The sequence below is a fragment of the Python bivittatus genome, unplaced genomic scaffold (assembly GCF_059951505.1).
Source record: "Python bivittatus isolate LINGU-HERP-01145 unplaced genomic scaffold, Pbiv_v1 ctg000610_np1212, whole genome shotgun sequence".
Lineage (NCBI taxonomy): Eukaryota > Metazoa > Chordata > Lepidosauria > Squamata > Pythonidae > Python > Python bivittatus.
This window is the reverse complement of record NW_028277088.1, coordinates 48859784-48872541: the sequence shown is the minus strand read 5'-3', so window position 1 is coordinate 48872541 and position 12758 is coordinate 48859784. Positions and strand designations below refer to the sequence as shown.

The 12758-nt window shown below is 35.6% G+C and overlaps 1 protein-coding gene across 2 annotated transcripts in view; it reads right to left on the bottom strand.

Moving 5' to 3' along the window:
* NPSR1 (neuropeptide S receptor 1) overlaps positions 1 to 7033 on the bottom strand; it is a 103833-nt gene extending 96800 nt beyond the window's left edge. For both annotated transcript variants that reach the window (XR_015797721.1, XM_088149971.1), the window contains exon 1: positions 6936 to 7033. The gene's annotated coding sequence lies outside the window, so the exon portion shown is untranslated. The remainder of the gene's footprint in view (positions 1 to 6935) is intronic.
* Between the last annotated feature and the right edge of the window lie 5725 nt (positions 7034 to 12758).

Genomic DNA, 12758 nt, shown 5'->3' with positions numbered 1-12758 from the left:
CTGGTGGTGTGAAATGGCAATGTGAGGCGAGTATTACTTCTATCTCATTTGAACATTTCTTAGCCAAACAGTACTTGTGATAAAAGGACATTTAGGAAAAACAATAACACCTTGCATTTTATAAACCCACAAATTAACAGTGGGTTGCAATGGTTTTAGCCATAGTAGTCAGTGGTTGTCCATGTGATGCTAAATGCTTTGATAGAGTAATGTACAATATCTTGAAATATTTTTTACAAGCAAGATCAAATAAGTGTACCATAAGTTGCTAGGACTACAACACTATAATATATTGAATTCATGATCTAATTATCTAGGCTGTGAATTGATTAATCACTGGCAGCCAGTTTCAAATGGAGCACTTGAGAGTTATGGTCACACCTGCATTTAGGTTTGCAACACCGAAATGTGAAGCAGTTGGCTTCGCAAAGTGTGGGAGGAAGAGGTGAAGGCACGAATTCAAGTGTGAGTGATATGACAAGGCTTTGGAAATGGTTGGCCTAAAGCATTGTGTGGAGGTAGAAATGTGGGTTCCGCTTCAAATCTCTGAGGGCTTTTTTAGGGCATATATTTTAATAAATTTAAATATCTGAGTGAGCCATCTTTTTCTTTTCATTTCTTTACAGCATTCAGTAGGGGTTTGAATTTAATGTGATGGCACAAAGAAGATCCAAGGCAACTTTAGAGCAGTGTTTCTCAACCTCAGCAACATTAAGATGTGTGGACTTCCCCAGCATGCTGGTTGGGGAATCCTGGGAGTTGAAGTCCATACATCTTAAAGTTGCTGAAGTTGAGCAAAGCTGTTTTAGAGGGTCACTCCTCTTCTTTAAAAATATGCCATCCAAATTTGGTGGTACAATGTCAATTTTTGGCAGAACATTTTTGAGTTTCTTCTCTCCTCTCTCCCAAAAAAGATCTCCAAGTAGGCTTGTGAAAACTCTGGGAAATTTAACGTATCTGTTTTTACTGTGCCCCCTCCCCAAAGCCCTCCAGCAACTATCATGTCCACTGCAGCCTTTGAGGTCCAAGAATAAAAGGGAAAAAAATGAAGTTTTGTCTGTGCTTCAATTAAATGGCCCAATTTTAAGAACATTTGGAGAGGAAAGGAACTTTTATGGATATACTGTAGCAATATTGTTGACTCAGTTGCCAATGACCTAACATGGTTTCTGGAATTTGTATCCACCTCTGAAAAAGTAAATCCAAGTTTGGTCTACATAAAATATACACATGTTTTAATATTTACTGGGTTGTGGAAAAGGATTCAAAGTAGGTGGGACTGCTAGGCATGAAATGGTGTTAGCTATAAATATGAATCCGCTTCAAAGTATATCTGTCACGCATGCCGGTTTCAAAGCTATGCCAACATTTAATGCTGGCCAACCATTAAGCACTTTTAGATTTAAGAAAATAGACTTGGTTTCTGAAGCAAAATATTCCCATCATTACTTGCTTTTCAATTACATTGAGGGAAAATTTCAGAGGGTTAATTATGTAATTCTCATGCCACAAAAATTACAGCCTTAAGACCTTTTAGGGCAGACTTTCTCAACCTAGCTCTTTACATATATTTTAGATTACAGATCCTATCACCCTCAGCCAGCACGTCCAAGGACTATAGCTGGATTCCAACATATGGGACGGGGGAGGGGCACTATCATATTTGCTTTCTCTCTGTCTCTGACACACACATATGAGCACACTATTTGCACCATATTGTATAAATAATGGCACTCAAAAGACTTGACATTCATATTTTTACAGAAGGCTCATTTTTGGCGAATGCAAATAGAACCTCTTTGATATTCTGTTTAAGATAAGAAACACTCTGAATCAAGTAGGTAATTTATATGAAAGAAGCAGACTTGAAACAAAACCATAGTATATATTCATCCCTGTCTGCTTCCATCTACCCACCCATGGGATGTTGCAAATTAAGATAAAGACCACCTTGCTCAATTTTTGATGATTCCATCCATGCCATTTTCTGGGCAACATTACAAAAGTGGTTTGCCTCTGCCTTTTCTGCAATATTGTTTTATATTTCAGTTCTGAAATCCATAATTGTTGCAGGTGTTGGGTCTGGGGCCATATAGGTAGTCGTATCTACACCTTGGGTAAGGACATACAAAACCCCTCCATTCCCTGTTCATCTTGATGCAGCTGAGATTGATAAGGAAGAACATCTGATCTTCCCTGCCTATTCCTCACTTGCCAGCTCTTGCCTGATTTACCAGTACTGCAAACAAACTGATTTTCTGTTCTGTTTCATCAGGTTCTAGCAACTAAAGTATCTTCTTGGTGTCCTGAGAAGGCTCCATGGTTACCAGCCCCAGAGGAAGAGGCTAACTTATTGAAGGCTCTATGTCAGCCCCACTAGATAGACCAGACCAAGAAATCAACTCCTCAGGCAGGGTAACTTTTATTGAGATTAGCTATAATAACAGAATCTTGCAAGTCTGATTGTGCTGTTCCTCCTCCTGTTTCTTATAGTTCAGTGAATTAGGGAGGCGTCTGTCTAAGCTACTTCTTAATGTTGACTGGACGTTCTGGACTTTAAAAAATGTTTTAGCCCTTTCTGCTTAGGCAACAGTAGCTGCATAGCTCCATCAAGGGCATCATCTTTATTCTCTTCACTCTACTTCTTCTGGGCCCAACAACTACAGAACACTTTTTAATCAACAAATCCAAAAATCACCAAGTCATTTTTATACAATTTCAACAAAAAGTCCATAAAGAGTTTCCAGTCTTTTATGAAAGTACCTCTTTTTTTATCCCTGGTCATCCCAACAGAGTAGTATCTTTTTTTGTTTAAATCTAATCAGTCATTTCAATTTGTCCCATCAGAATGGTATCTTTTTCTGTTTGAGTTTATCCATCAGGAAAGTGTGTTTTTTCTCTCACACAGTTGTTGTAAAGCCTGCTCTCTTGTCTTCTTCCTGACAAGGTGTACAATGTCTCTTGGTACATTTCTTGACTTTACATATCTTGTATTAATTCTGTACATCTTGTCCACTTCTGCATCCATGTCTTTTTCATCCCATTCCAAAAATTTATTCAGACTTCAACAAACCTCTCCTTAATATACTCACCAGGTTGTTCTTTTTCTATCTATTGATTTATTGTTTCTCTCTTAGTTTCCAAAAGTTTTATTTTTCCCTTAATTTGTCCAATTTTTTAATTCATTTTTTTCTTCTATGTTTGCAAATCTTTCCTCCATTCTCCCTTCAAGTGTAAGCAGCTCTCTTAAAAGATTCAGTAACTGAAGCTGTCATTGATACTGTAACACTCTCCCCCAATTCTTCAAACATCCTTTGCAGAATCTGTGTTGTAATCCCTATTATTTGCTCTGTTAATGATCCTCTCCTCTCTTCTTCCACTGTTTTGCTAGTGACAGCCATTTCTCCCTTTTAATTTATAAACCAGAAAGGAAAAGCAGCAAACAAGACAGCCTTTCTCTCCCCCCTCCACTTTCTCTATATCCTTAACTCTTTGATCCCCTTCAGCACACCATAGCTCTATAGTCTATGATCTTTTGCAATTTTCCTTTTGTCTTTATTTAAGAAAGTCAACCATTCATTTCTCTTGGAAAGTTTAAACAGTCCTCTTTCCCATGGAGGTATGTATTATTTATTTAATGAATTCAAAAATACTTAAACGTCAACAATTCCAAATGTAACTGATCCCTTTATCCATTTTAAATTTTTGTAGTTCAAAATCTTGGTAAGTTATTTGCTTTTAATTATTTTAAATCCTTATAGTTGTTTCTTTGTGTTTCACTTTAATCACACTCCAGATTGAAGGAATACACACTAGATGGTCTAGTTGCTCTCCTGCTTAGAAGATCTCTATAGTTTTTAAATTATTTGTAATCCAAACGTGCTTTAGAAAGTGTAGTTTGGGCGAACCTAGCATCCTTTAGCATACTCTGCTAAATACATAAAAGTGGTTTAACAAAAAAGTGAAAAAAATACAACAAAGAGAAAAAAGTGTTAATATATCATTATAACAATAAACAATTCAATTCTATATACTTATCTAATACAAATATTATTCAAGTACATATATATTTCTAATAGATTTATAAGACTATCATGTTTTTTTTAACCTACTGTATTTTGTATAAATGAATCCCATATTTCATTATACTTGTCCATACAAAGTCTATGTCTATAGGCAATCCACTCATAAGTGGCAAGTGCAATCAGGTCTTCAATCCATTGAATAAATGGGGCCTTACATTTACCTTTCCAATGCTGCAATATCAGTCTTTTGGCCATAGTAAGGGCACAGAGAGTCCATTTACATTGTCCAGTTGTCAAGTTCCATGTACCAGGTATATAGTTCAAAAAAATACCCTCTGAAAATTTTAGCTTTTTTTGCACAATCATATCTATATAGTCCACTGCTTTCTCCCAAAACTTGGTAAGTATAGGACATTGTAGAAACATGTGCTTTAAAGAGGCATTGTCCTTATTACATATCCAACAAAATGCTGTTTTTGACAATCCTTTCCTATGCAGGCACAGTGGAGTCCAATAAGTTTAAGGTCCATTGATAGTCTTGCTATAGAAGTTAAGATACTCTCTCATTGTCTAGGCAATATACAGACCTCTAATTCTTTATTCCATTCACCCCTCTAAATAGTGGGAAAGTAGGAGAAAACACAGTACTTGAAATGTGTGTTTCAGAAACTGGTTAAGGTATTGAGAAATTGGTATCTTAATGTTTATGCATATCAAATTGATTTATTGATAACAGATATCGATAAAAACTAATAGCCGGCTTTTTAGTTTTAAAGGATTTAACAAGTTGCTCTAATATCTCAGGTGTCTCAGAAGCTAAAAATGCTGCTGGTCCAAAGAATGGATGTAGTACAAATGTAGCTGTAAATATTGACATTGGGTTACATCTGATAGATGATATTTATCTCTTAAGACAGAATACATTAAAAATTCATCTTTGTCATCCATCAGTTGGTCCAAAGTCAATATCCCTGCTTCCATCCAATTTTTCCATATCACCATCTTTTTCCCAATTTTTAAAGTTGGGTTTCCCCTTAAAGTCAATTTGGCATGAGAAAAAGGGTCAAATCTTTTTTTATTAGACATTATGTTCCATAGCTTTCTAACTGACAAAATTGTTTCCAGAGATACTAGAGTTTTAGTATAATTAGATCCCAATACTGTCCATCTGACCAAAGGTTTTATATATGTATATTCCAAAGTTGCCCAAATTGGAAAATTAGCACCACTTGTTGGCTTCCAGTATTTAATGCTTGATGATATAGCTCCAGATTCGGAAGACCGAATCCCCTCATTAATTGATAATTTCATTTTCTGTAAAGATATTCTCAGAATTGAAGAATCCCATAAAATTTTTCTAAACAAAGAATTTAGTTACTGACAATATTTTCCAGATATAAAAATTGGAATTCCTCTGAATATAAATGAATCTGGGAATAATGTTCATTTTGAGAGCATTCACCTTTCCCCAAAGGGTGAGGTTTAATGACCTCTATCAATATCTGAAGAAACCTCTCTATATATTTCATTTATATTGTTGCTAACTGAGTTATATCCTTTGGTATATACATACCTTCATATTTAATAGATTTGGTGCAAATACGGAATTGATATTCCTTAAATGAATGGGTAACCAAATTTTCACCTATTGGCATCAATTCCAATTTGGACCAGTTAATAGAGTATCCTACTATTTTACTAAAGGCATCTATCCTTTGCATCAACACTGGAATAGTAGTGTGAGGTTTAGAAATAAATAAAAAAATGTCTGCAAATAAAACCAGTTTGTGTTCAACTGAGTTGTGTACTACTCCGTAGATCTTCCTGTGTCGCCTTGGCTATTGCACAAGCCAAGGGTTCCACGTAAATGTTCAAAAGCAAGGGTGAAAGTGGACATCCTTATCTAGTTCCTCTAAATAGTGGAAAAGTAGGAGAAAACACACTACTTGAAATGTGTGTGTCAGAAACCTGTTAAGGTATTGAGAAATTTGTATCTTAATGTTTCCCTGTTGAATTATAAAGAATTTGTACAACAAATGTGGGTAGAAACCTTTCAATATTTTGATCTGAATTCAGAAACATCAAGCGCCTGAATTTTTGAATGGGAAGCATATAAAGCGTACATTCAAGGTAGAATTATTGCTTATGCATCACACAGAAATAAGATTAAAAATAAAAGGGAAAATAATTTGAAAGATGAATTGAAACATTTATGGGCACACACTCTGGCTCTGATGGTTAGATGCCCATCTACAGTTTTGTACAGAGAAATACAGAAAAAGAAATATGAATTAACTACTATAATATCACAGCAGACAGAATTTATGCTAACATGTTTATGACAGAGATACTGGGAGAATGGTAAAAGACCCAGTAAGATCTTGGCTAATCATGTAAAGCAAAAAAAAAAAAAAAGATAGGGCAATGATTCCAATCATTAAAGGTGAAAGAGATGAAATGTATAAAACTTCAGTAAGTATTAATTGTCAAGGAAAGAAAGAGCCTGGATTCACCCATCAAGTTAAGCCAAAATGTGATTTATTTGGTTTATGGCTTAAGTTGAGGTGTGACCCCAAACACTGTATTTGATAAACGCAAGGCTTCCTTTTCTTATCTTGCATATTTTGAAAAAAAAAAGTATTGGGCAGTGAAGAAATCAAATAAATAAACACACCTTTACCTTCAATGTGTGCTCCCTTTCCACATGTCTACTTTCCCCCTGAAAAGATTCCCCATGAAAAAACATAATCTTTTATTAAAATTATTAAATATAACTTTAATATTTTCTAGCCATCATTGGAATGGAGTCAAGCATCTGCTCGAGCACTACCCAAAGCTATGATCACTTTGTCTTTCACCTCATCCCCCCACCACCACCACGAAGACCCATATACATGAGGAAATGCTTACGTTTTCATCAGGGCTTGAGCATCCTAATAAATCAGAGTTTAAAGATGAAAAAAGGCATTTATCCTGATTCCCGCGAGTCCTGTCAAGATGAATAATGTTTTCTGAAAGGCAACTCTTAAGCTATCAAAGAACAGAAAGGGGCTCTTTCAAAAAAACAACTGATTGCATCACTTTTCTGAAGACCAACTGTCCTGTCCAATAATTGCTTCACAGGACATTAATGGGATTCCTGAAATAATCATCTGTCATTGCCAAGTAAGGCAAATGTTGGGTTTAGAAAATGATTGCATAGCCATAAACAGAATGCCGCATTGTTAAAGCTAAGCTTACTCTGTATTCATGGCCGTTATCTATGTGTGCTGCTAGAAAAACACAGTAACCGTTAAAAAGTTTTTAAAAAATTATTTAGGTAATTGGTGGGATTTGTTTACCAATGAAGGGGTAGGGATAGCTTAGTATTTTTTCACTGGGGACAGAAATCTTTCCCCTGAAGAAACATTTGGTAGCATCCTCATTATTTGGAGCTCCTTAGTCATATGTAACTTTTAGTGACCTAAATAGAGAGACTTCCACCTCAGAAGTGCGATGGAAGAAATTAGATTCAAGAAAGTAAAATAAACATCCTTGGTGGCCTTCTAATTTCTCCAAATCCATATTAAAATGACTAGTGCAGAGTAGAATGATTATTTCCTGTGATTTGGAAATTATATTTCTATACTTCTGTCTAAAATTGAATTTTATTTTTGCAGCCACATCACACTGCTAGCTTATATTCAACTGGCAATCGACTACTTTTATTAAGCCAGCTATCCCCTACCTTATACTTTATATTTCATCTTTGTTTTCTGAGTGAAACCTTACAATCGTCTTTGTGGTTTCACTATTACTTTTAGCCCATTTATTTATTCATTTATTTTATCTATTTATATGTCAAATTTATATCGCTCAAACTATCTAGATATTTGTATCTCATTTCTGTCTTCTAGACTATTAACTATCTATCATTTACAAATTTCATAAACATTCCTTATACCTCTTCATCCAAATCATTAATGTAAATAGTGAAGAGCAGATGACCTGGACCTCCAGAAGAAGAAATGGTGGACTGAAGACAGCTCTGCAGAAAAGTAGAGCCGACAACCGTGGCAAAGAATTAATAACTGGTGAGTAGACCGGCTCTTCATAATTCCTCTCCAAACAAAGAGAGGACTTGAGATCACCCACAAGTGCTCCAGACAGTTGCTCCTCATGAGGAGACTGCAAGACAGTGGTCTCTGGCAGATTTTGAGCACTGGGAGATGAGGCAATAGCCTTCTTGCTCAAAACACAGTCAGCACCTTTAAACAGACACTAAGTTCACATACTTCCTTTTCTAATTCAGAAGTTGCTTATTAACTACTTTTCAGCTATTAGAAACCTTTGGATTGACAAGTTTGGAAACACCAGGTGAGTCTGCCTTCAATCCTTAATGAAAGAAAATTTTAACTACAAGCTTAAGAACTTTAAAAAAAAATTGAAATAAATAGCAAAAGGGTAATTAAGACTTTGATTTTAGAAAGTTATAAATGGATTAAGGATCCAGATAAATTTGAAATAAGATTTTGGAATTAATTATAAAGAATCCTTCCTGTGGGAAAGTCAAATTGTTTTCAATTTTTTTAAAAGCATAATAAGATAAGAATTTAAAATTGGACACTAGTGGGAACTAAAGATTTCAGTTAAAGGAGAAGAACACATAAACTTAACTAACAGTTACAGAATGGTGCAAAATATTTTAACACTCTAAATGGAGTCAAAAGCTAATATTAACAATGTCAACAATGATGTCTGCCTCTATGGATAGACTGTGTCTACAAGATGTTGTGGAAGAGGAACAAGTTTTACCTGACAAAACAGAGTCGGAAGTGGATTTGCAAATGACAGGCTACAAGAATGACCTGGAAAAAGATGTTATACTGGACATACAGAAGAAACTGCCTGATGTTATAATAATTAAAAGGGACATACAAACAATAAACCAAAAGAGTGACCTGGATAATTTTTCCATATTGGACTTACAAAAGAGATTATTAAAGCTTTGAAGAATCTCATGAGAAGGGATAAAGAAGAAATGAAATCAAGTTCTATGACATTATTTAAATGGACTAAAGATTAAGATTGTTAAAATTAAAAGGAAGGGATATAAAGTTGGTTTATTTGATCAATTTTAAAATAAGATATGTTGTTATTTCTAGTAACCCTTAATGGACTTTTGCTGACACCAGGACTGAAATGACAATGCTTTAGGATTTGTTTATAGATAAGAGATGGGATAGTAGAAGAAAAGATCATTTGTAGTAATTTAAGAGGAGGTGAAAAGTTAGTAAAATGGTTTATAATTGTGAAGTTGGAAAGAAATATATTACTTCTTCATATATTTCTTTTCTTTTTCTTTACTATATTCTTACTTTTCTTTCCTTTCTATTCTTTGTCTTTTTTTTCTTTTCCCTTTGCACCTTTTACTCTTTCTTTCTATTTTTCTTTTTTTTTAGTCTGTATTAGTGTTTACTATTGTAATTATAATCTTTTACTCTTTCTTTCTATTTTTCTTTCTTTTAGTCTGTATTAGTGTTTACTATTGTAATTACAATCTTTCATAAAATTATTTGGAAAAAAAAAAGAGCAGATGACCTAGGACTCATCCTTGTGGCACCTCATTTGATACTTAGATGAATCTGGTATTTTGGCTGGGACTGGTTGTGCTGTTATTATGTTACTAGCATGATGATTATTTTTTGTTAGTTTTATAACTCCTCAGCCCCACTTCCCTAAAGACATAAGCATGACTACTATTACAGCTGTTAAAAACAAAGAGAAAACATATGGTAAATGTATCAAGACTGGAAAAAGATTTTGGCTTTCACATTTTTTCCTTCTGTGCAAAATCTCAATCTATATTTCTTGGCTCAGAAAAACATTAGGCTTAATAATTCACTGAACTGCTTCCAACTCATCCCCTGATATGTCATAAAAGAACAATAGTTGGTACTTTTTTGCTTGTTGAAATCAAGAGTGAAGGAAAGGTTTGCCTTCTGCTTTTCTATTAAAATCCATATAAAATAGATGCAAAAGCCCACTAACACCCCCTGGGAATCAGAAGAAAACATTACCTGATCGATCCAAGGGCAAGTCAATTTGTGGCATCACGACTGGATGGAAGGAAAAAGGACAGAAGATGGGAGGTGTTCTTGGCTATTTGGAATCAAAACAACTTAAAATGTTGTTGAGGTTGAAACTTTCAATAGTTGCTCTTCAGTGTATCATATTTCTCAGAAAGATATGTATAATTGCTAGATTCCATTTTAAATATCTAACAGGCAATTTAAAATCCACTTCTATGCTATTAAAAGCATACACACGCACTATACATACGTAACTTCTGGCAATCTGGTTTTAGGACATTATTTCTACAGTCCTTTTTGGAAGAATGAATTCCCTACAAGGGATCAGCCAATTAGACCAAGAGCAGGTAGTGTTTAACTCACAGTCTACTTATTATCAAAGACTGCATAATATTGGATCATGATTCTAGTATCATACAAGTACTCTCATATTGTGTCAAATCATATGTCTATCTAAGGTTAGTATTGTCTGCATCAGAGGAAAAACATTGATCCAGCAGAAGTTGCTGAACCACAACTTCCAGCATTCCCAACCAGACTGGTAAATGACAATTAATGTTGGGAGTAGTACTTTAGGAACATTAGGAGGACCACAAATTCTCCATCACAGTTCTGCTCCAACTGGCCTTCCCGGGTATTACAGCAGTCAAATAAGTTACTCTTTATAGGAGCATAATTTGTTCAAATGTACTTCACTTGTTCGACCATTGTTTGTGGAACTCAGTATTCTGGCTGTTACTTTATATTTGGCTTTGGGGAAATATTTTTAAGAGATCTGGTACTTTTGTTACTATTGCTGTACAACTCTTGGCTCCAGGGGTGTCTAAAAGGGATGGTCAAAAAAGTCAAAATGGTGGCCACAGTGTGATCAAAGCTCTGTCTGTTTTTTATGTGTGTTGCATGATACTAAAAGTTCATTTGAAGTCATCTGCTACTTTGGATTGAATATTATAGTTTATAAGACAAATTAACTACAACATTCAATCCAAAGTTCCATTCAGTCCTCTGAGGATTTCTACATCTTTAGACAAATTTTTGAAAAGCTGTTATTTCCTACCCCCATTATATCCATTTTAAAAACAGTTGTTAGGCATTAAGACACAGCTATGTATGGTGGAACAGATGCAACATTCAGTGAAATGTAACCACATCTGGATCTGTATGCTGCTGTCTTCCCCCCCCCCCCCTCTACTCTAATCCCTGATCTATTCCAGTAGCTGAGAATTCTAAATAATATGATCCTGAGCTTTTCTGCACTACTGAGTTAAAGTGCTACCTAACTATTCTTGAGATGGCACAAGATAACGTCATAAAATTTCTTGTCCTTATTGCCAAATTGTGTCTACTTCTTCCACCTATGCCAAATTACATAGATTTCACAATTATGTTGTTCTGATCTGTGAGTGTGCCACTTGTTACAGCCAAAATTATTTGTTATCTCCTCTGGCTTCGTTTCAGTCCTTTTCAACATGTCACCAAGCAATAGGAAAAACACCCCCCAATCAAGACAGCGAAGCAGGCATGTGGTGAGTTTAGTTTCAGGAGTCTGTTTGCCTTCTCTAGGCTGGTTTGTCTGCATCTCCTCTGTACTACATTTCAGGATGTGGTGAAGTTAAAATAATGTGAAATCAAGAAACATCTAGGAAGACACCAGGGCAGAAAGAGAGCCTCAGAGAAGAGTGGCAGATCTTGCCATTACTATGCAACTAGCTGGTTCTTGTACAGTGGGAGAAATGGAGCTGACTGGTTTATTTGGGGGTAGGTTGAAGTGATTGGAACTTAGAAAACAGCTGGGGACAAAAATAGGAAAAGTGGAAGTGGAAGATAGGAACATAGAAAACAAAGTGCTAATGGAGAGGGCAAACACTGTGTAGTGACTGAAAGAGAAGGGGCAGATCCCCTGTCTTCCCAAAATTCATGTCTGCACTTATCCATGTCAGGTCAGCTGATCTTACTTCCAAGATAATGGGTAAGAAACCATTACAAATTTAATATACCTCAAAGCTTGGTGGGATAGGGTAAGCTTCAGGTAGGAAATACTGCTTTAAAACTGGCATGCCTAATGATGATTTACAGCAGTGTTACTTATGGGTTCAGGATGAGATGAGGGCAATTTTGTGAGAGCAAGGGTGTGTGACTGTTAAATCTTTCTACAAGTTGTGCATGTGAGTTGCACTTGTGACAAGGATGTGTGACTGTGAGGGCAATTTTGTGTGACTGTCCCATGGTAAAGTGCAAGTGGGGTTAGGTTCCCTGTATACATTTTCCTCAAAATCTTTGACTCATCTTTCAGAAAATCAGCCATATCGGACTTCTGTCACTGATGAAGCAGACATTTTATAATATGAAGTAAGTACGTAAGGTTAAACAATGCTAATAATACAGTATAATTCACTACCATGAAAACAGACTAATAACAAACCAAAGTACATCTTGGTCAAAACCATCTTCACCGTTCTTCTAAAGCTATATTGTTGTGATGGAATGGAATTATGAAGGCCAGACTCAGGGAGACAAACGTTTTCTCCCTGAGTCCGGCCTTCATAATTCCATTCCATCACAATTGTAGAGCTGAGCATCCTGCAGCCTAATTTCAAAAGCCCTCATGAAGAAATTCAGTTCACGGCTTTGACCTGAGTGACCTACTCCAAGGAACCTGCTG